Below are 20,500 nucleotides of genomic sequence, written 5' to 3'. Positions count from 1 at the left end.
GAACAATGCTGTGGAAGCAGTTAATTTGCCCATTGCGGGTATTTGAAGGCTTCAAATCAATTTGACGTTCCCCAGACTACTCTGGAAAGACACATTAAAAAAAGAAGGGAAAACCCTAACCACAAAATTGATAAATTGGCTGGAAAGTTTAAAAACGTATTTACAGAAGAACAGGACCTTGAGCTCTTTAAGTACTTGAAAAGTATGGAGACTAGGTTATTTGGCTTAACAATCAAAGACTTGCATAGCCTAGCTTATCAGTTGCCTGTAAGAAATGGCATTGTTCGTAGATTTAAAAATGAAATTGCAGGCGAAGATTGGGCCAACGGACTTCTTAAAAGACATCCTACTGTATCTGTTCGCAAACCCGATGCAACATGTGGTGCAAGAGCCATGGGTTTTAATAAAGTAGCTGTCGATAGGTTTTTTTCGTTACTAACAAATGTAATTGACAAAGACAAACTAATGGCTTCTCAAATATTTGATTGTGATGAAATAGGCTTTTCGGTAACCCTGAAAACCAATCAAAGATCATAGCTTGGAAAGGGAAACGTCAAGTAGGATCGTTAAAACCTGCGGAAAGGGGCGAAACTGTAACCTGCATCATTTGTATGTCAGCAAGCGGAGCTTACATGCCTCCAATGCTTATTTTTCCACGAAAGAAGAAGCAGAAAGAATTTGTATTAGGATTGCCACTAGGAGGATGGGCTGAGGTCCACAGCACTGGATGGATGACCACAGAGACATTCTTTGTATGGTTTTGAAAATGTGTGGCATTTTCTAAGGCATCAAAAGACTTCCCAGTTTTTCTAATATTAGATGGCCACTCAACACATACCAAGAACATTGACGTTATAGACTACGCGAGGGAAAGTGGCGTTTCGTCGCTATGTTTACAACCACATTTCTGTCACAGACTTCAGCCGCTTGATTTTTCTTTTATGAAGCCTTTAAGTCTTCATTATAGTGATGACCTTCGAAAATGGCTACGAAGCAACCCAGGAAAGTCGCAACTCTCTTCCAAATTTCAACGCTTTTTGGTTCAGCTTTCATCAAAAGTGCAACAATGAAAACCTCTATTAAAGGTTTCGAAGTTACTGGAATATGGCTCGCGGACCCACCCATATTCACCAATGCAGATTTCCTCCCGGCAGACACAACTGACATCGGACTTGATAGGCCGTCAGATAAAGAGGTTATTATATCTGTAGCTGAACAATTGGAATTGCCTTCACGTAACACATCAGCTAAAAAAGACAACGCCAACGGATTAGATGATCAAGCTGGCGAGGTTTCAGCGAATTGTAACAATGAACTGCCGCCTAAGAATGACAAAGTTATTGAGGCTAATTGTTCTAGCCCCGGGTGCTCTTGGATGACAACGGACAACACGGCCTCCTCATTTCATATTTCACCTGAAATTCTGATGCCCTTGCCAAAAGTTAACGAAAGCACGAAAAGGGCGAAACTGAAGAGGGGGAAGACCGTTCTTTTAACAGATTTGCCGTAGAAAAGAGAGTTAGAAGCCATTATTAAGGAAAAAGAGGAAAAGAACTTTGCCAAAGAAGAAAGAGCAAAGAAAAACCTATTGGCGAAAGAGAATAAAATTAAGAACTCAAAACAGAAAGGAAATGGCCTGAAGGTAAATGGAAAACAGGAGAAGAGAGCATCCAATACTAACGAGAGTGATTATGAGGAACTTTCTGACTGTGAATGTTTATATTGTGGCGAGTTTTATTCAAAATCAGTTGAAGGTTGGGTCGCTTGTTCCATGTGCAAAAAATGGGCACACAATTCTTGTGCAGGAATAGATAGCGAAGAAGTTGAGTCTCCTCGTGTGTGAATTTTGTAAATAGCCTTAAGAAAAGGATACAATACATGAAAACTGTGGTTTGACATTAACATTCACTTTAAACTAAATAAATACCGAGCATGCCAATATTTTCTGCATTTTGCGTGTGTTCGCCCCTGTCAAAAAAATTACAGAGAAATCGGGAGGGAAATGTACGTAAGAATGGATAACGCTAAATTTAAATGTCGCCCTGTCACCCCTAATTAATCTGCAGTGGTAGTGTTGAGGATACATCACACCTATTTTTAATTTGAAACGTGAACCATAACGAACACTTAGGGGGTTCAATGATAGCACACAATTACACAGAAATAAAATAAAGCAAAGGGTGAATTCAGGATCAAATTACTGAACGTGAAAGCTCTACTGAATCAATAAATTATCAACTTCAGACCATTTCTGAATAAAAACACAAATGAACCATTTACAAATTACCCTCGTAGCTGGGGTTGGCAGTGACCTGTGTCAAAATCGGTACAAAAGGCGATGTCTTATAAAGTGGCTGACCGACTGACATCAATACAAAACGAAAAAGAACCTCAGTGGAAACAGTAATTGCACGTGATCCAGCTATTTAACGCTACTCCTAACGCAGGCCGAACCGTAATACTGTGCTGTGGCTGCGGTCTCCGGCAGGCGACTGGGCGGCCGTGGAATCCTGGTGTGGCGCCCCAGAAATTACACTCCTGAAATACTTGGACAACAGACTACTGTCCGTAAACTTCTCAAATTGCGTCAATCTTCCCATCAGCAAATAGCTGACACGGATCACGTCCACTCAGAACGACAGCCAAAGACGGAAGACCTCGACAGAGAGTCGAGCAAGATCGCTCTTCGCCTCTGTTCTCCCCACCAAAACTTTACCGAGCGAATCACATCCCTAGAAACGCTCAAAATACCCAGTTTCCCAGTGCCGACCAATGTACGGCCTGGGAATCTATTTTCCACAGTTCTTCCCTTCCTACCAAATTGCACGAGTAAACTCCGCCCAAGCCACCTGGGAAGACCCACAGCTGCGGACAACAACAATTTTTCTACGATTCCTGACCTGCCCCACTCCAATGACTCGAAGACGTAAAATTAGTGGAACGTAGGCGACAGCACACCCAGCAAGCCACTGGCCAGCCCCACTTCAATTACTCGAGGGCGTAAAATTAGTGGAACGTAGGCGAGAGCACGTCCAACAAGCCACTATTCTGTTTTGTAAACACTCGAGCTTACACACCTGGAGATGCACTGTCAGGCTGCTGGCAGAGCGCTGTCCCCGGTGCCTCACATATAATGCATTGACGCAAAATCTGATAATTACATAATCTCCCTGTATTACATTGCCAGCGTGCCGACGCTTTTCCACAGACATTTCATACACCGCAATCGAGAGTATTACTCCAACAAACAACAACTAAATATCTACAAAGCGACTGCGCCGCTGTCAGTCGTTTTTATTGACCTAAAGTGCTCGCAAAGTGATTATAGTTACGTTAAATGGACGGACTAATGTTAGGGGCAAAACCGTTGCATCTTACACGTTTACCATACTCCCCTGGCTACCAGACTTCCTAGATGTAACCCCAATCTAGAATCTGTTGCGACCACCTTGATAGGGCTGTTTGCACCATGGATCCTCAATCGAGTAATCTTGTGCACCTGGAAACAGCACAGGAGTCAGCATGGCTCCAGATCAGAGTCAGTACCTTTCAGAACCTCATTGACTCTTCCTGCATGTCCTGCAGTAGTTCGCGCTGCAACAGGTGCTTATTCAGGCTTTTGATATGTGGACTTATTAATGTGACTGGACAGTCTATAAGGGAAATGTTAAAAATAAAATATTTCAACCCAACTAAGGATCTAATACACCTTTTAACAGCCCATGGACCATATCATGTGCAATTACATCGGATAGGCAAATGGAATTCAGGCGGGTGTGACTATGATGCCCGTTCGGGAATTCCTGAGCCTATAATATTTGCATGTCCTGTTCTTTATGAGGTAGCAAAAACCTATAGAAGATAGTCAGCAACACAGAACACAGGACAACTGCTTGACACTCGTGATACATTTCAAACACTGTGTAAACTTTCTGATGTAATATCTAATAAGTCTCAGAAAGAATATCTGGAAATGTAAAGACAGCTCAACACTGACATGGTTGGTCCAGATTCCAGTCACCCACTCAGCAGCTAAATACGCGACAACGTGGAGTCAGGGAAAGGATTGTGAGTTGATTGGATCTATCCCTTGTGGAAACAAGACGTTTGGAGTTCATTAATTGTAAATGTAATTGTAATTGTAATTCAGTCACTCAGGCTGGATGCGTACAACTGGACTTCTCTGTTGAACCTGAAGGTTCCTGCCGTTTATCTATTAACGTAATAGGATGAAGTACTGTTAGTTTAGCGCTCTTATAGTTGTAGTTGAACAACTGGTTGTAATTATAAGAGTGTTGTAAGTAATTAAAATGGTGATGAGTAAATGTAATTAAACAGATGTCCCAAGGACATACATGTATCATGTATTAAAACTGTAATATAACAGTCATGTTGCAGAATGTATAAAGTAGTAGTAACATAGTCCATTGTTGTAATCCACTAGGGAATGGACCTAATTGTTATGTAACATCTGTCTCTTCACAGATAACTGTAACTGTAATAAATATATAAAATAAAAGTCAGAACCTTGTTCGGAGTCCTTGCAGTATATAACGATGTGCCGTTTGCCAGCCACCGTCGACCAAGGGAGTCGCCAATGTCTGTCACCCCCATTACCAGCACTTGGCCTCAACATTGAGGATGACAACCACTTGGCTATTGGCTGTCAACCTCATCTTCAAAACTGTTCTTTTACCAAGTGAACCTTAGACAGTATATTCTTCTGGTACCAGGTGCATCTCAGACTTTGACTCTCCATCATTTAGTCCATAAGCCTGATTTCAGACTTGTGTAAATTCCATGCTAATCATGAACCTCTACAGACCGTCCTTTTGATTAACTTTTCTCTAACAAAGGAGTATTTCGGATAATATACTTTTCAATAAAACTGTTCAGCATTGTTTGTCAGTGCTATGCTCTCATTGCGCCTCAACTGGCACAAGACATATCAGTTGGTGATGAAGATTTTTCGGGCCTCTGCGTCTTCATAGGTTGTATTGCCAAGTTTCGTCCCACAGCAAGTGGCGACGAGCTATTTTTCTCTCTGCTTAATCTAAAACGTTTATTCTTCACCCCACGTAGACAGTGTCTGTTCCTGTAACCTGAAGACTTTGAAAATGACTTTCTGCGCCAACGTGTCTAGTTCCCAGTTGTTCGTCCTCAACAGGAAGAGATGCCTCAGGTCTTCTCTTTGCTCTCCAACACGCAGCAAGGCAGTGACACCTTAAGAAAAAGCTGGCCAGGATGTCCATGACATTGTAGGCACCCAGCCATTGTTCCAGGGCTTCTCCAGGGTCAACCACATCCGCACATGCTTGCTGCTTCTGGCACGGCACCAGAACCCATGGCCAGGGTCATCATGACTCCAGACGATCCCTGAAGCCTTCCTCAGTGCTCTTCCAGGGTCAGTCACTGCCAGACATTACCGCAGCCGCCTCCTTTCAACACCACTTGCTACTGCATCCACACCTACCTTTATTAATAGTCCTTCCAAAATCGCTTACCAGCACGCCACTCTAGCAGCCCCGACTTCCTCCCACCTGGCCAATCCCGTGGCTGATCCACAACAAAGACGTGTGATCGAGTCTTCGGTATCTAACCTCTGGAGGGCATAGTTGGCTGTGGGAGAACCAGTATTATATGAAAACGAGTGCAGTGATCGTGCCTGGAAAGGAAAGTCATAAAACGACTTTTCTGTTATGCTGCATCAGAGACCCAAATAATTGAAGGAAATACACATAGAATATATTAATAAATGACTAATAATAAAGACAGAGAGGCAGATGGTCTAATACTTACTTTTGAATGTGACAGACCACCTCATTATTTTTATTCTGACCGGAGGAAGTGACTGATATCTACTGACGTTTCATGATCCTTTCACTACAGCGTACGTACCCCTAATAATAAAACTCCTAAATTTGGAATAGCAATAGGAAGTGGGGAAGAGAGGGGGTTTCCAGTGATTTTAATGTCTTCCTATAGGCCTAGATCCGTAGGTGGAGGGTGACCTCGGCTTAGATCATTATCTACGCTATATCCATCACACTGGATTGGATACTTTCATTTTCTCACTGCCCGATCTGCGTGGGTGACCTAGCAGGGGATTTATTTTGACACTTGACAGATATCAGGCTACACCTTGATCCTGAACGTACCACACCCAAGTGCCCGAGAGGCGTGGGTGGCCTACAGGTGATGCCGTGACTTTGCACTTGGGGCTTAAACTCTCACTAATACTCCACTTCTGACATAGTGTTCAACACACTCGTGCCGTATTCTGGAGGAGATTGGTGCAAACCACCCTAGGGCACTCTTGATTTGGGCTTCTCATTGTTCCCTTAATTCACTTTTGACAAATGTTGTAACGGTCCTTTTGACAAGGTCCGTGCAGATTTGTATATCGATTCTTGTCCAGTCTAAGATATTATTCTACCTCTAGTGAGCTGTATGTTGATGAGACGTTAAATTCTAACTTTCCTCTGTTCTGGGCCTTAGTTCCTAATCTTAATAGTGTAATTAAAATTACTTTTTCGTTAAAGCCGTGCATTAGCCACATCAGCATTGCTACAATAGTTGTCACACGCACACAGGCTAAGGCTACCATTGACCAGCCACAGAGGTATTCCCAGACGGGCCGTACTCACAAGGGAAACTCCCCATCGCACCCCCCTCAGATTTAGTGGTAAGCTGGCGCATTAGATAGCTCGTCTAAAAATGGACACAGATCAAGTATGAAAACAGGAAGAAGGTGTACTGAACTGTAAAAAAAAATAAGCGAAATAGACAGTGACAGATGTAAGATTAACATGTGCAACGTTGCGCTACGCGGAATGACTGTGGCGTCGTGGTTTGTGGTGACGGCGTTGGACTGCGAAAGTTGACGTCCGGGTTCAAAGCTCCCTCGAAAAGTGGTTCAAATGGCTCTGAGCACTATGGGACTTAACATCTATGGTCATCAGTCCCCTAGAACTTAGAACTACTTAAACCTAACGAACCTAAGGACAACACGCAACACCCAGCCATCACGAGGCAGAGAAAATCCCTGACCCCGCCGGGAATCGAACCGGGAACCCGAATCTCCCTCGTACTCAACGTATTTTTTCACAAAAACTGTCCGGTCATTTACGTGTCTTTTCGCTGTTTCAGATTTGTACCTTTATGGTGGTGTAATGTCCGTTTGCAACAGCGGCGTGTAACGAAGGGACCTCCAGCCGTACGTACCTCCTATTCGTTCTACACAAGTACCACATGTCATGCCTCTTGCGTTCTGTTTTGGAAGTTTTGACTCTTGAATTCTTCGTTGTAACATCGTTCACACCCGTTTATTTGTTGTTTTCATTTCTGTGAGAGGTCTACGAGGCATAAAGCCTGCTCGCGCTATTCACCACATTTGTTTGCGACGTGTAATATAGCCTTACCACATGACTCATATTCTATACCCAATGTGTAGTATGACTACAGAAGGAGAAGAGACACGTCAATGAATGGTCGGACAGTTCATAAATTTGTGAAAAAATGCGCATGAGGTAGATTTGAACATGGATCTTCCGCATTGTAGTCAAACATTGTGACCACACGACCATGATGTCGTCGTTGTTGCAAGACGCTCGATGTTGCACATCTTAAGCTCGGACCATTCGCTGTTTCTATTTTGCTTCTTTGCTTAGGTGCGCTTTCTTCTTGTTTCCATGCTTGACCAGTGTTCACCTTTTGACGGGCTGTCGACAGAGGTCACTTTACCACTAAATCTGGCGCGATGGGCAGTTTTCCTTGGCAGCAGCGCCGCACCGTCAGTTCACGGGGGCCTGTGAGTGTGAAATGTGAAGCGGTGGCTCTGAACGAGGACGAATTGATTAATTTGGCTGATTCTGCTGTTTCCTTTAACATAAATCAAATAACAAAAATGATGGCTTTCAGCTAGACCACAACTCGTTTAACATTGGTTTAATAACTTTCGTTCGAAACTAGTGATTGGCGAAATTATTTTCGAATGCCTGAGACTACCAAATTGTCACCCTAATTATCAGGAGAATGGACATAAACATAAGACAACCCATCCTCCTGCACGAGATACTGACTGAACGGAGGTTCTCTACAACTGAGGCCAAATGGCCTCACGCTGCGTTGTAGCTCGCAGTGTGTGTGGAACCTCAGATGGACCATTTGGCCAGAGGCGTGAGGATTTTCCACACATGCGGAGGTCGAGTCTCAGCTTGGTGACTAGGAGCGGCAGATTTTGGACCAACCAAGCCACTCCAGTCCATGTGAATTTCCTCAGACGTGACAAATTTTGGCCATTTGGCCAGGTATATCGCTCGTTTGTGGCTTCCTTTGCTTGTCTCATTGGCAATGGTGGGCAGTCGCGCGCCAAGTTGACAGCTCTCACAGATGAAACTCAGTACCAAGTGGCAGTAATTTTAATCAAATTTTAGTGAACGCCAAATCGTTCTGTTGGTTAAATGTATATTATTTTGTTCAATTGTAAAGTCATTTTTGTCATTGTAGTACATAAAATCTTTCGAACTGATTTTGTTAACCGTCGATGTTAAGATCAGAAAGTAGGCGTGGTCGACGATTATGCTCTACTGGCTGGTTGACTGTTGCTGAACGCAAACGACAGATGACAGCTCCAGGGCATTTATGTTCACAGACTTGTGGAATAGACCGCAAACACCATCATTTCCTATCAGCGCTGAATAATATTGTAATATAAGAAACTATGGCACACTTGGTTAGGATACAATTACCTGGCGGCTATATACGATATGCACCGAACACAACAAACATGTGAACAGGTAAATATTCGAAAGGCGCTCGACTGTATATGACATTGTCGTGCTATAACCAAAATACGATCATGCGGAGTGCCTTGACAAATTGGAGATTGAGCGGGTGAATTTTTGATTAAAATGAACAAGTACGTTACATTGGGTCACGGTTATTCAATAGAAACGAACTTAACATCGAACATGCCCCAAGTAATCACAATAGGATATCAACATATACAAGTTCAGAATACCTAAAAAATACCGAAGAGGAGAAGACTATGTTTATAAACAAATGTAATGCCTGTGTTTGTGTGTGTGTGTGTGTGTGTGTGTGTACAGTTTCAATGAGGAATCGAAAGGAGTAAGTCATACTACTACTAACTTCCTTTTCACGAAGTACAGCCGTAGCAGCCTCTGTGGATAAACGTAGTGTTTTCTCCCATCAGTGACAAAACTTCATTTTTTTTATTTTTGCCGACAAATAAGAGAAGTATCTGGTAAATGTCGACACGGTAGCTGCGGGGAGAGGGCAGCTAACGCTCTTCAGATATTCCACGCGGCATCCCCGCTCTTCTCGCATCTTGCCTTTTAACGTTCGCAAACTCTGCCATTTTCTCTTTTCCTCTCCTCCAAATAACACTAGTGTATCGATTTATCCGTTCCGTGACTACTGCAAGGCAAAAATATTCTCAGTGACGCCTCACTTTTTTTCGCCCCCGCCGCCTCTCCTCTGCCCTGCAACGTTCTCCCCTTTCCACTAGACCCTCCTTCGCCCTTGGAGTGTTTGACGGGGGTAATTAGAATGGGGTGCAGAATAAAAAGGCACGTGTCCGCACCCCCAGAAAATCCGCACCACCACGGACGACCCCCTCCCACTGTTCGGTTTTTTTCCCCATGTCCAAGGCGCGCTAAGCGTGTAGGAGAGGGGAAGGGGACCGCCGGCGCAGGACGGGAAGGGGAGGGGGGACGGCTGTCTGTGCGGTTGTTGATTGTAGCGCGCGCAGGGCCTGCCCGCTCCCGAGTGTATACAGTGGATAGATGAATTGTAAACATCGAGGCTCAGCAAGGAAAAGCGGCGCGCCAGATGCAGCCTGCACGCTGCAACGTGGAGACGTGCCCGCGCCGCCGCCGCCGCCGTTGCCGTCCGCCGTGACCCACTGATCGATATGCGTGAGTGCTGACCATTACGTGAGCATGCATGCACGCGACTAGCCGCCGCCGCCGCCGCCGTCTTCTGCAAAGAGAAAGTGCGGTCGCGATAGCGCCCGCCGCCTCTCTTCAAAACCCCACCGCATCGCGTCCCGCATATGTCCTCCACGATTTTAGGAGAGGACACTGCTGTGTAAATTCGCCGGGCGATAGTGGGAGGGGTTCTTTATCTGAGCCCTCGCTTGCCGTACACACAGCACGAGGCCTATTTTTGGCCGCGCCGCCTACGTGAACTCGGGGATCGCTAGAAGACGCGGCTGGCAGGCGGTCGATTCTTTGTGACATAAGTGAACTACTGTCCAGTGTTTCAGGTGGTGGGTGTGTGTGTGTGTGTGTGTGTGTGTGTGTGTGTGTGTGTGTGTGTGTGTGTGCGAAAGTTCACGCGCGCGTCTTCTTTGCGCCCGTGCGTTTGCTCGCGCGCCTCGCTTGCTTGCCCTGTGTTCACGCTCAATAAGTTTCTGACTTTTTAATGTCGACGTCGTCAGAGAACGAGCTCTGCAGCTTGTAAAGTGTGAGATTTGCAGTAATTGGGAACATAATCGATAGCGCCTTAAGTGCTTCTTATTGGGAGCGAATTTTCGCAAATGATGACAAACCGAATTTAATAAGGCTGTCGGACTGCAAAGGAGTGTTGGTGTTCCCATGTTCGAATCACGCTACGCTGTCCCTACCACGCTGCAGCTAATCAGTTGGGCAAGGACGAGTGCAACATTGTACACTCCCGGGCAGCGCCACAACAGTCTCTGGCGCGGCCCCCGTCCGTGTGCCGTGAACAGGCGAGCTGCTCGCGCTGAGCCGCGGCAGCGCGCGTGCGCGATCACGTGACTCGTCCGCCAACCGCGCACCGGCTCGCAGTAGCCCACGCAGCGACAGCGGCTGCCATCCGCACACATTCCTCGCACGCGGACCTCGCTGCGCTGCCCAAATGTCCAACTTTTTAACGGCTCGCTGAGATCACGCAACGACACATTCTCCGCAGGTGCGATCGGCGTTCCCCTGTAGTGCTCGTACTCACTTTCTCTCGATCGTTCTACATTGCTACACATGGAACTATATATTTACTAGCAACGTTTTGAACCGTTGCTCCCCCAGAGGCTGAAATATCAACGCTTTCAACATCTGACGTGAATTTAATATGACTAAAATGCCATAAACTACCCACAGAATATTATATCGTGTTTGTGTATTTCGAAGAGTTTGAGACCACGGATTTACAATTTTTGCAGCTAGTGTCCTATTGCAATTTCAATAATGTCATATTCTCCAGCGACTATGTGGCCTTTTACATTAACGCAGTGGACATTAGGTATGTAAATCTCTCAAAATACTGATGACAAAGCTACGGTTTGATCAATATGCTGAAATTAAACAGAATTACGTAAGTAATTGATAGAAAATTTTGTTTAGCTATTAATCCATCGTGTCTAAGATTATCAAGAACAGTTAGGGTACCTTCTCAAAATCTTGTTGTGAATTCAACGTTCTCGAGATGGCTCAACATATAGTGTTTCTCTTCTGTGGTGAGGAACTTCTGTCATCAGTCCCTGTATGTGATACTGAAGTCCTAGATTTTCACTGTTTGTCACCTTTGCATGCAATACCCTTCTGCAATACAGAGCGGCATTGAACTACTAGTAAAATCGCCGTAAGGTGATATTCCTTCTAAAAAATTTGATACAAAACATTATACAAACTTTTCGGTATGATGAGATACACGTACTAATCTGGCTATGGCCGCTCCAAACTCTTCTCTAAAACTCACTAACGAATGCGTAAATGCAGCCGCCAAGTGCGTTCTTATTGTATTTGGTCTGTCGCCTCAAAGACGGTTTTACGAGACGGTTACGTTTCATTGCATGTATGAAGCAGTTAAATGTAATAACATACCCAAGGAAAGTTATTTACAAGATCTCTTTTTATCTCTAGCAGACTGTATAGTTAATACCATTTAGGGCGTCAAATGTCCAGGTGGCCCCTACTATTACGATTAACGTAGTTCGTATAATGTTTCCTAACTTATTTCACGCAGAGAATCGCTTTACAGAGTTTGTGCATGTAATTAAGGACCACCCTGTATGTTTCTAATTTCACTTATACACAGAAAAAGAATGATCCAGGTAGTCTCCTGTGTCAGTTTCAGACAGCGTTGAAAAAAACTAGTATTCTCTGGTACATACTATCTCAAAATGATAATGTTATGTGCTAATTGGCAATAGATGTAGTGTTTTTGTTTTTCAGTGGACCTATTCTTTTGATATTTTCTAAATAAACTTGAACCCTTCAGCACTGAATACGCTGCACATACTTGCAATAGCAGAATCCAGATTTTCTCAAAGTCAGTTTGCTTATTTCTTTAACAGTGGACTGAATCCAGTTCAAGTTTCCTGTCTCTCTCACTAACACAAAGGTATCTTTGTGTGTAACGTGATGTAGCTAGTTCCTATGTGATAAGTTGCAATATGTTTCCTGGATGACGAAGCAAACACTTCTGTCACACCAACAGCTCTCGTTTTGGAGCACCAGCGATTTCACGCTACTGGTATGTATATTCGTAAGTATATACGTTGTTTCGTCCTTCTTCACGTAGGGTGTACACATAGCTGCACGATTGCAGTGAAAAATTGTAGCTGCAGTCTAATGATCCCGTACCAAGCAAGATTGCGAAATGGGTAAGACATTAGGGAGGTGTGGGTTTTAAATTTTCGTCCAGCAGTTAACATTTAGATTTTCTTTGCTTCCGCTAAGTGAAGTAAAGTGAATGACAGAATGATTTCCCCATCCTTGATCTATTCGAGCTTGTGTTCCATCACTAATGACCTCTTCGTCGAAGAACGTTAATCCCTTTTCCTGATGTCCTTCTCATGGTAGTCGCACTGAAATAAGTGAATGAAGCTATCCTTTGCTACAGATTAAAATTTTTTTCTGTTTTTTGGACATCTGGGAAAATATCAGCCCTTCGTAGCACTTTCACAAACAGCGAAAATCTTTACTCATGGTTTTCACTGGTTGTAAAAAAAGTTTTTGCAACTGAAAATGACTATAATTTTTTTTCGTACGGTATGCCGAAATATTTTTAAGTTGCCTTTGGAAGCAAATAATGTTTCCAGCATAGTGTAGCAAAAATTGAAGATATCAAAAAAGCATATACGCATTAATTTACCAACAGTATGTCACTGTTCAAAAGTAATTCTGATTTGTGAAACCGATTATTCGCATAGTCCTAGAAATTTTTCTGTTTCTGTGTATCCACTTTATAGTGGTTCTTCGTTGCTAATTTCGTATAATATTTCGAATGTTCGCTGCGGTTATGTGGAAACCTCTGACGCCATATCGTTTGTCTGTCTGTTTATCTGTAAATGAGTTCCCCGAACTGGCTCCGAACAAATGTTTTCTTGCAGTCAGCGCTTCCCCTATCCAATGCACTTCATCATCAAGCAGGCAACACACATTCACAAACTAATAGCATGCAAAACGCACTGCTCATTATTTCCAGTATTCTCTCTCAATAAATGGCGAAAGGAAATTTCGATTTTTGCGGATAATATCACATGCATATAATCTGAGAGAGATTATTTGAATAGGTATCTCTGCCACGAGAACTGTTCGTGTCCCTTGCACAAGTTTATGATCCATAATGTGGAAAGCAAACGTTTGAGTGTTACGCATCAAGAAACTGGCATATGGCACGGTGCACTCAGTACATGTGTTGGTGAAGCGAGTGGTAGGCTTTCGTTCGAGAGTAGAGTACTCGGAGAATGATACCAATGAGTCCGATTGTTTGGATTATGCCAAGTGACCAGTCTGCTTCCTGCTCGGTGTATCAACTAAGTTTATGTGCAGTGCAGAGTTGAATTCTAGGCATTGTTCCATTGCATTTCGTAGATCAAATGTTTGTTCAGAACAGGATCCCCCTTGTCGAAACCCAGTCTGATCTTCTGGTAGTTGACAATCTGCTGCTCCTTGTATCGTTTTCAGAAGAACTAGCAGAAGACTTTGCCAAGCTCCGAGAAAAGCGTGATAGGTCTCCAGTTTGGACATTCGCTTACGTTTCCCTTCTTCGGTAATTTTACTATGCCGTCATGTGGAAATTACCTTCAGTCCTAAACATGAGAAAAGTTGCTACCTAAATTAGACAAGCAATTCGTTTCCCTTCTTTAGTTAGAATTTTACATCTCGTTGACAGCCTGTTAGCTGGATGTGTTGAACAAGGGTTCTGCTATGGTTTTTGAGTTAAGAAAAAGTAGAACACCTATTTGTCGAAATCGCCCCGACTGGGGTGTGGACACTGTACGTCTCGAATACGAGTCCACTATATCACCTGTGCATGGAGCTAAGGCCGAACTGTGACAAAAAAAATTTCAGGATATTCAGACTTTTTAATATGCACTATCAAGCAGCGAAGGAAAATTACGCTGTGCAGTCACTTAATGTGATCACCTGTCAGAAGCGTGAAGAACCAGCTTCTGCAGCGCGGACCGCCGGAGACGTGAGGGAAACGAGTCATGAGGTTCTGGAAGGTACCGACAGGAATGTGGAGCCACGACATCAGCGCCGTGCTCGGCTGTGATAAGTTCCTCGGTTCAGGATCCTTGGCGCTAACAATCCGATCGAGGCGTTCCCACAGATTTTCGATTGAGCTTCATTCCGAGGAGTTTGGTGGGCAGAGGAGTAGGGTAAATTCATCCTGCTGCTCTTTGAACTACGCACGCACACTGCGAGCTGTGAAACGTTGCAGTGTCCTGCTGGTAGATACCATCGTCCCGAGGAACAATTAATTGCACGTAAGGTTCAAATGGTTCAAATGGCTCTGAGCACTATGGGACTCAACTGCTGTGGTCATCAGTCCCCTAGAACTTAGAACTACTTAAACCTAACTAACCTAAGGACATCACAGACATCCATGCCCGAGGCAGGATTCGAACCTGCGACCGTAGCAGTCGCACGGTTCCGGACTGCGCGCCTAGAACCGCGAGACCACCGCGGCCGGCTGCACGTAAGGGTGGACATAGTCCCCAAGAATAGACGCATACTTGTGTTGGTCCATTTTGCCTTCCAGAATGATGAGATAACCCGGGGAATGCCACGAAAACATCCCCCAAGACCATAACGCTCCTTCCTCGCCTCCACCCTTCCGACGATTGTTGCAGAGTGTTTGCTTTCAGTCCCATGGAGCATAAAACGTGATTCATCTGCCACCCTTCGTCAGTCAGTGGACGTCTAGTTGCGGTATTGCCGTGCAGATTCCAGCCTTCGCCGCCGACGAACAGCAGGGAACAGTCAGCGTGGGTGCCTGCTATTGAGTCCCATACGCAGCAACGTTCGCTGGACGGTCGTTCGGGATACACTGCTGGTAGCCCCTCAGTTCATCTGGACGGTCAGTTGCTCAGCAGTTGTACGTCTATTCCACGCAGCCGACGTTCACCCCTGATGGCCCGTGATGCATCACAATTGCCTCGGCGCCGGTTGTGGATGCGTCATTTTGCCGTGCAAGCTATACTTTAACCACGGCGGCACACGAACGGTTACAGGCTTAGTCGTTTCGGAAATACTTCGACCCTTGGCCCGGAAGCCTAGAACTATGCCCTTCTGGACGTCAGATAAATCAGTCCGTTTCCGCATTACGGCGAGTATACTGTTTTCCGCGTCCCCCGGAAACGCTTTATATACCCTCAACGGCCAGGCCTGCCATGTGTTATCTGTGATCGGTTATTCCACGTTGACGTCGAGCATGGACAGTGGTCACATTAATGTTACTGGACCGTGCATACTGATTTTATGACAACATTAAGTTTACCAGTGTCTCAGTTTTGTTTGTTCTGTAAAGTGCATGTTCTGTTGAAAATATCTCATATAACTCTGCAGGCTGTTCCCATTTTGTGACAGCAAATTACGTAACGCATTATTTCTAGGCCAGTCTGTTGCGTGTTTTTCACGAAGATTTAAACTGAGAAATTCTTTCGATTTTTACGTATTTAGTTTCTAGAATTTTAGATGCCTGTCTATTTTTAGACATGTACATTGTTCTGACGTGTACGTAGTTCTTCATTTTATACGAACATCTACTTTTTAGATGTGTCTTTAATAATTATATTTTATGTTGTTTGAATGTCTCGAAACGTAATCGCCAGGTCGTCTGCAAAAGCTAAGCAGTCTACCCTAATATTAGTTCTTCCGAATTTGGTTGGTAGGTTAATTTTAATGTCTGATTTTAGTTTGCGCAGCTCTTCGATTATTTTCCCTAAGAAGCAGTTGGAAAGTAATGGGGAAAATTTATTATTGTCTGTCAGTCCGGTTTTAATTTCGAAGTGTTACGAAATTTCTATCCTGATCTTTGCTTCAGATTTTTTATCATTTAGCTTTTCTCTGTCAATTGCTCTGTTTTGATGTTCAGGCCTACCACTCGCAAATTTTTGAAGGGAAACTCACGCTCTATTGAATCACAAACTTTTTATATCTACAAAAGTACCTTTTACTTTTTATTATATTTTTTAGTTTTAGAACTAAAACCTGCTCTAGGGAAGACTTATTTCGTTTCGAACCTGCTTGATATTCAACGATTTTGTCTTCGAGTTGTTGTTACTATTCTTTGGAGTGCTGAGCTACGTGTAGCGGACGGCGCGCGCGGGCTGCGGATGGCGGCCCACGACCTCGTTAAAATGTGCGCCGGCCGTCAGGTTCGAACGGGCGACCTCTGCTTCCGCATTTGCAGTCGCGGGCAGAGCCAACGCGCCGCGTTGTTTGTCGTGCGTATTTAAAACGCATTCGTTTACATTTTCACAACACTCTGTTTAACTCAATATTGTCACATTGCCCGAAACGCCGTGCTTGTAATAACAACAAGAAGTGCCGGTGAAACGCAACGATAGTCTTTTGTCAATACCCCAAAAGTTAGTCATTGTTGTTGACCGCGGGCACACCATTCCAGAGGCCTCAGCTGAATTTAAATGATTCCGGCACTCTCTAGCGGCAGTCAGTGATGGAATTACGGTGGATGCTATCATCTGACGTGCTGTACTAAATGACAAGGCGCAAGTGTCGTCAGTTAAACGGAATAAATGTATCGAGAAATGTCTATGTTTGTGTTTAGAAGAAGATTCTGTGTGTTTCTTCTAAAGGTTGTTATAATTGCGAATTTCGAGTTCGTTGGCACAGTTAAAGCGAGTCGCTGTTCAGCAAATCTGTTTAGGAAGTGCATAACACACTGTATTAAATTATATTGTTGTTTTAGTCTTGAGTCTGAAGACTGGTTTGATGTAGCTATCCACGCTATCATATATGTGCAAGCTGTTTCGTCTCTCCATAACTTCTGCGACTATGATACATTTCAACATGTTTTCTGAACTCAAGTCTTCGACTTGTTCTACAATTTCTATCACCCACACTTTCCTCCGTTACCAAAGGAACTGTTCCTTCATGCGTGTGTCCTACCTGCCTGTCCCTTTCTTATTGTTAGGTTGTAGCATAAAGCTCTTTTATCTCCGATTATATTCATCCTCATTAGTTATCCGCCGCGCAGGATTAGCGGAGCGGTCTGAAGCGCTGCAGTCATGGACTGTGCGGCTGAGGTTCGATCCTCCCTCGGGCATGGGTGTGTGTGTTTGCGCTTAGGGTACTTTAGTTTACGTAGTGTGTAAGCTTAGGGACTGATCACCTTAGCAGTTAAGTCCCATAAGATTTCACACACATTTGAACATTTTTTTTTTAGTTATCCGATTTATCCTTCTAACCTTGAGCATTCTTATGTAACAATACGTTTCTAAAGCTTCTGTTCATTTAGCAACTCTATCTTGTATAAGCCTCTTCATCTCCGAATGAACCTCTTCACCTCGGAATGACTACTGCAATCCACATGCGTTTGAACCTACTTACTGTTCTCATATCTTGGACACCCTCTGCAATTTTTCCCCTCCAGTACTAAAGTGACGATTCTTCGATGTCTCAGAATGTAGCATATCAACCGATACCTGCTTTTAGCCAAGTTATGCCACAAATTTCTTTTCTCCTCAATTCTGTTCAGTACCTCTTCATTAGTTACGTGATCTACCCACCTAATCTTGGGCATTCATCAGTGGCATCACATTTCAAAAGCTTCCATTGTCTCCTGGTCTGAAGTGCTTATCGTCCACGTTTCACTTCCGTACAAGGCTACCCTCCACACAAATACCTTCAGAAAAGACTTCCTAACACTTAATTTATAGTCTGTGTTATCAAATTTCTCTTCTTCAGAAGCGCTTGTTTTACCATTGCCAGTCTACATTTTATAGCCTTCCTACTTTGACCATCATCAGTTATTTTGCTGCCCAAATAGCAAAACGCATCTATTACTTTTACTGTTTCTTTTCCTAATCTTATTCCCGCAGCACCGCCTAATTTAGTTCGACTGCATTCCATTCTTTTTATTGCTGTTCATCTTATAACCTTTCAGGAGTGCCAATTCCGTGCAACTACACTTACAAGTCTTTTGCTGTTTCTGACAGAACAACAATGTCATCAGAAAACCTTAAAGATTTTGTTTCTTCTACCTGAACTTTAATTCCTTCTTCAAATTTTTCTTTGGCTTCCTCTACTGCTTGCTCAGTGTACAGATTGAATAACATCACCGATATGCTACAAGACTTTCTGACTCACTTCTCAACCGCTGCTTCCCTTTCATGCTCTTCGGCTGTTATAACTGTCGTCTGGTTTCTGTGCAGGTGGTATATAACCTTTCGCTCCCTGTATTTTGCCCCTGCTACCTTCGTAACTGCAAATAGTGTATTCCAGTCAATACTTCCCAATGCTTTCTCTAAGCCAATAAAAGCTACAAACGTAGGTTTATCTTTCTTTAACCTATCTTCTGAGGTCAGCACGGTCAGCATTGCCTCGCCCATTCCAACATTTCTCCGTAATTCAAACAGACCTTCCCCGCGGTCCGCTTCTACTAGCTTTTCCATTCTCCTGTCGGTATTTTGCAACCGTTACTTATTAAACAAATAGGTCGGTAATATTCACACTTGAGCACCTGTCTTTATTTTGAATAGAAAGTGTTACATCCCTCTTCAAGTCTGAGGGTATTTCCCCTGTCTCATATATCTTGCATACCAGGTGGATTAGTTTTGTCATGGCTGGCTCTCCCAATAATATCAGCAGTTCTGATAGAATGTCGTCTACTTCACGGGCCTTGTTTCGGCTTAGGTCTTAGAGTCCTCTGTCAAATTCTTCTCACAGTTCCATATCTCCCATCCCTTCTTAATCTACTTTCTCTTCCCTTTCTGTAATGTTGCCTCCAAGTTCATTTCCTTTGTTTAGCCTTTCAATATATTCCTTCCACCTTTTAGCTTTTCCCCCTTTGCTGGTTTTCCATCTGAGCTCTTGATACTCATACAACTGATCCTCTTTTCTCTAAAGGCGTCTTTAATTTTCCTGTAGGAAGTATGTATCTTCTTCCTAGTAATACGTGCTTCTAAATTATTATATTTGTTCTTTAGCCATTTGCACTTTTTGTCAATCAAATTTTTAGAAGTTTTTATTGGCTATCGTCCGCTTTGTTTGCTATATTTTCTCCTTTCATCAATTAAATTCAGTATCTCTTGTGATAGCCAAGAATTTTACCTATTTAATCCTCTGCTGCATTTACCATTTCGTCTATCAAAGCTACAGATTCGTCTTCTAAGGTTTTCCTTCCACTGTGTCAGTCAGTCGTTGCCTAATACTCCCTTTTAAACTCTCAACAATCACTGATTCTTTCAGTTTATCCATGCCCAATCTCCGTAATTTCTTGACTTTTTACAGTTTCTTCAATTTTAATCTACAGTTCATAACCAATAAATAGGGCTCAGAGTCCACATATGACCCTGAAAATGTCTTACAGTTTAAAATCTAGTTCGAAAATCTCTGTCTTACCACTATAGAATCAGTCTGAATTTTACAGTGTTTCCAAGTCTCTTCCACGTATGCAGACTTCTTTCATGATTCTTAAAACAAGTGACAACAATGATTAAGTTACGGTTTATGCAAAATTCTAGCAGGAGGCATCCTGTTTCATTCCTCCCCCCCCCCCCCCACCCCACCCCGTCCATATTTTTCGTTCTCTTCCTGTTTCTACCACCGAATTCAAGTCACACTTTACGATAAAGTTTCCTCTCCCTTAAATATCTGAATAATTTGTTTTGTCTCATAAACAGTTGGCATATAAACTTGTACTACTGTGGTGGGTATTGACTTTGTGTCTATCTTGGCTATGATAATGCGTTCACTAAGCTGTTCATAGTAACTTACACAAATTCCTATTTTCTTATTCATTATTAGGCTTACTCCTGCAGATTTTGTGTTTACAACCCTGTCATTACCTCACCAGAAATCCTGTTCATCCTGCCACCGAACTTCACTAATTCCCGCTGTACCTAACTTCAACCTATCCATTTCCCTTTTTCAATTTTCCAACCTACTTACCTGATTAAGGGATCTAACATTCGACGCTCCGATCCGTAGAATGCCAGTTTTGTTTTTCCTTACGACGACATCCACCTGAGTAGTCCTCG

The 20,500-nt window shown here is 43.4% G+C and overlaps 1 protein-coding gene across 11 annotated transcripts in view; it reads left to right on the top strand.

Moving 5' to 3' along the window:
- Positions 1-20,500, top strand: part of LOC126298507 (forkhead box protein P1) — a 692,749-nt gene that overhangs the window by 150,738 nt on the left and 521,511 nt on the right. Inside the window, exon 1 of one of the 11 annotated variants that reach the window (XM_049989852.1) lies at positions 9,852-9,941. The exons of the other annotated variants lie outside the window; for them this stretch is intronic. The gene's annotated coding sequence lies outside the window, so the exon portion shown is untranslated. Of the gene's footprint in view, positions 1-9,851; positions 9,942-20,500 lie in introns of those variants that run through there. 11 annotated transcript variants of the gene reach the window in all.

Source organism: Schistocerca gregaria, chromosome X (genome assembly GCF_023897955.1).
Source record: "Schistocerca gregaria isolate iqSchGreg1 chromosome X, iqSchGreg1.2, whole genome shotgun sequence".
Taxonomy (NCBI): Eukaryota; Metazoa; Arthropoda; class Insecta; order Orthoptera; family Acrididae; genus Schistocerca; species Schistocerca gregaria.
Note: the sequence above shows the minus strand (reverse complement) of the source record. Positions and strands in the feature narration are given on the sequence as shown.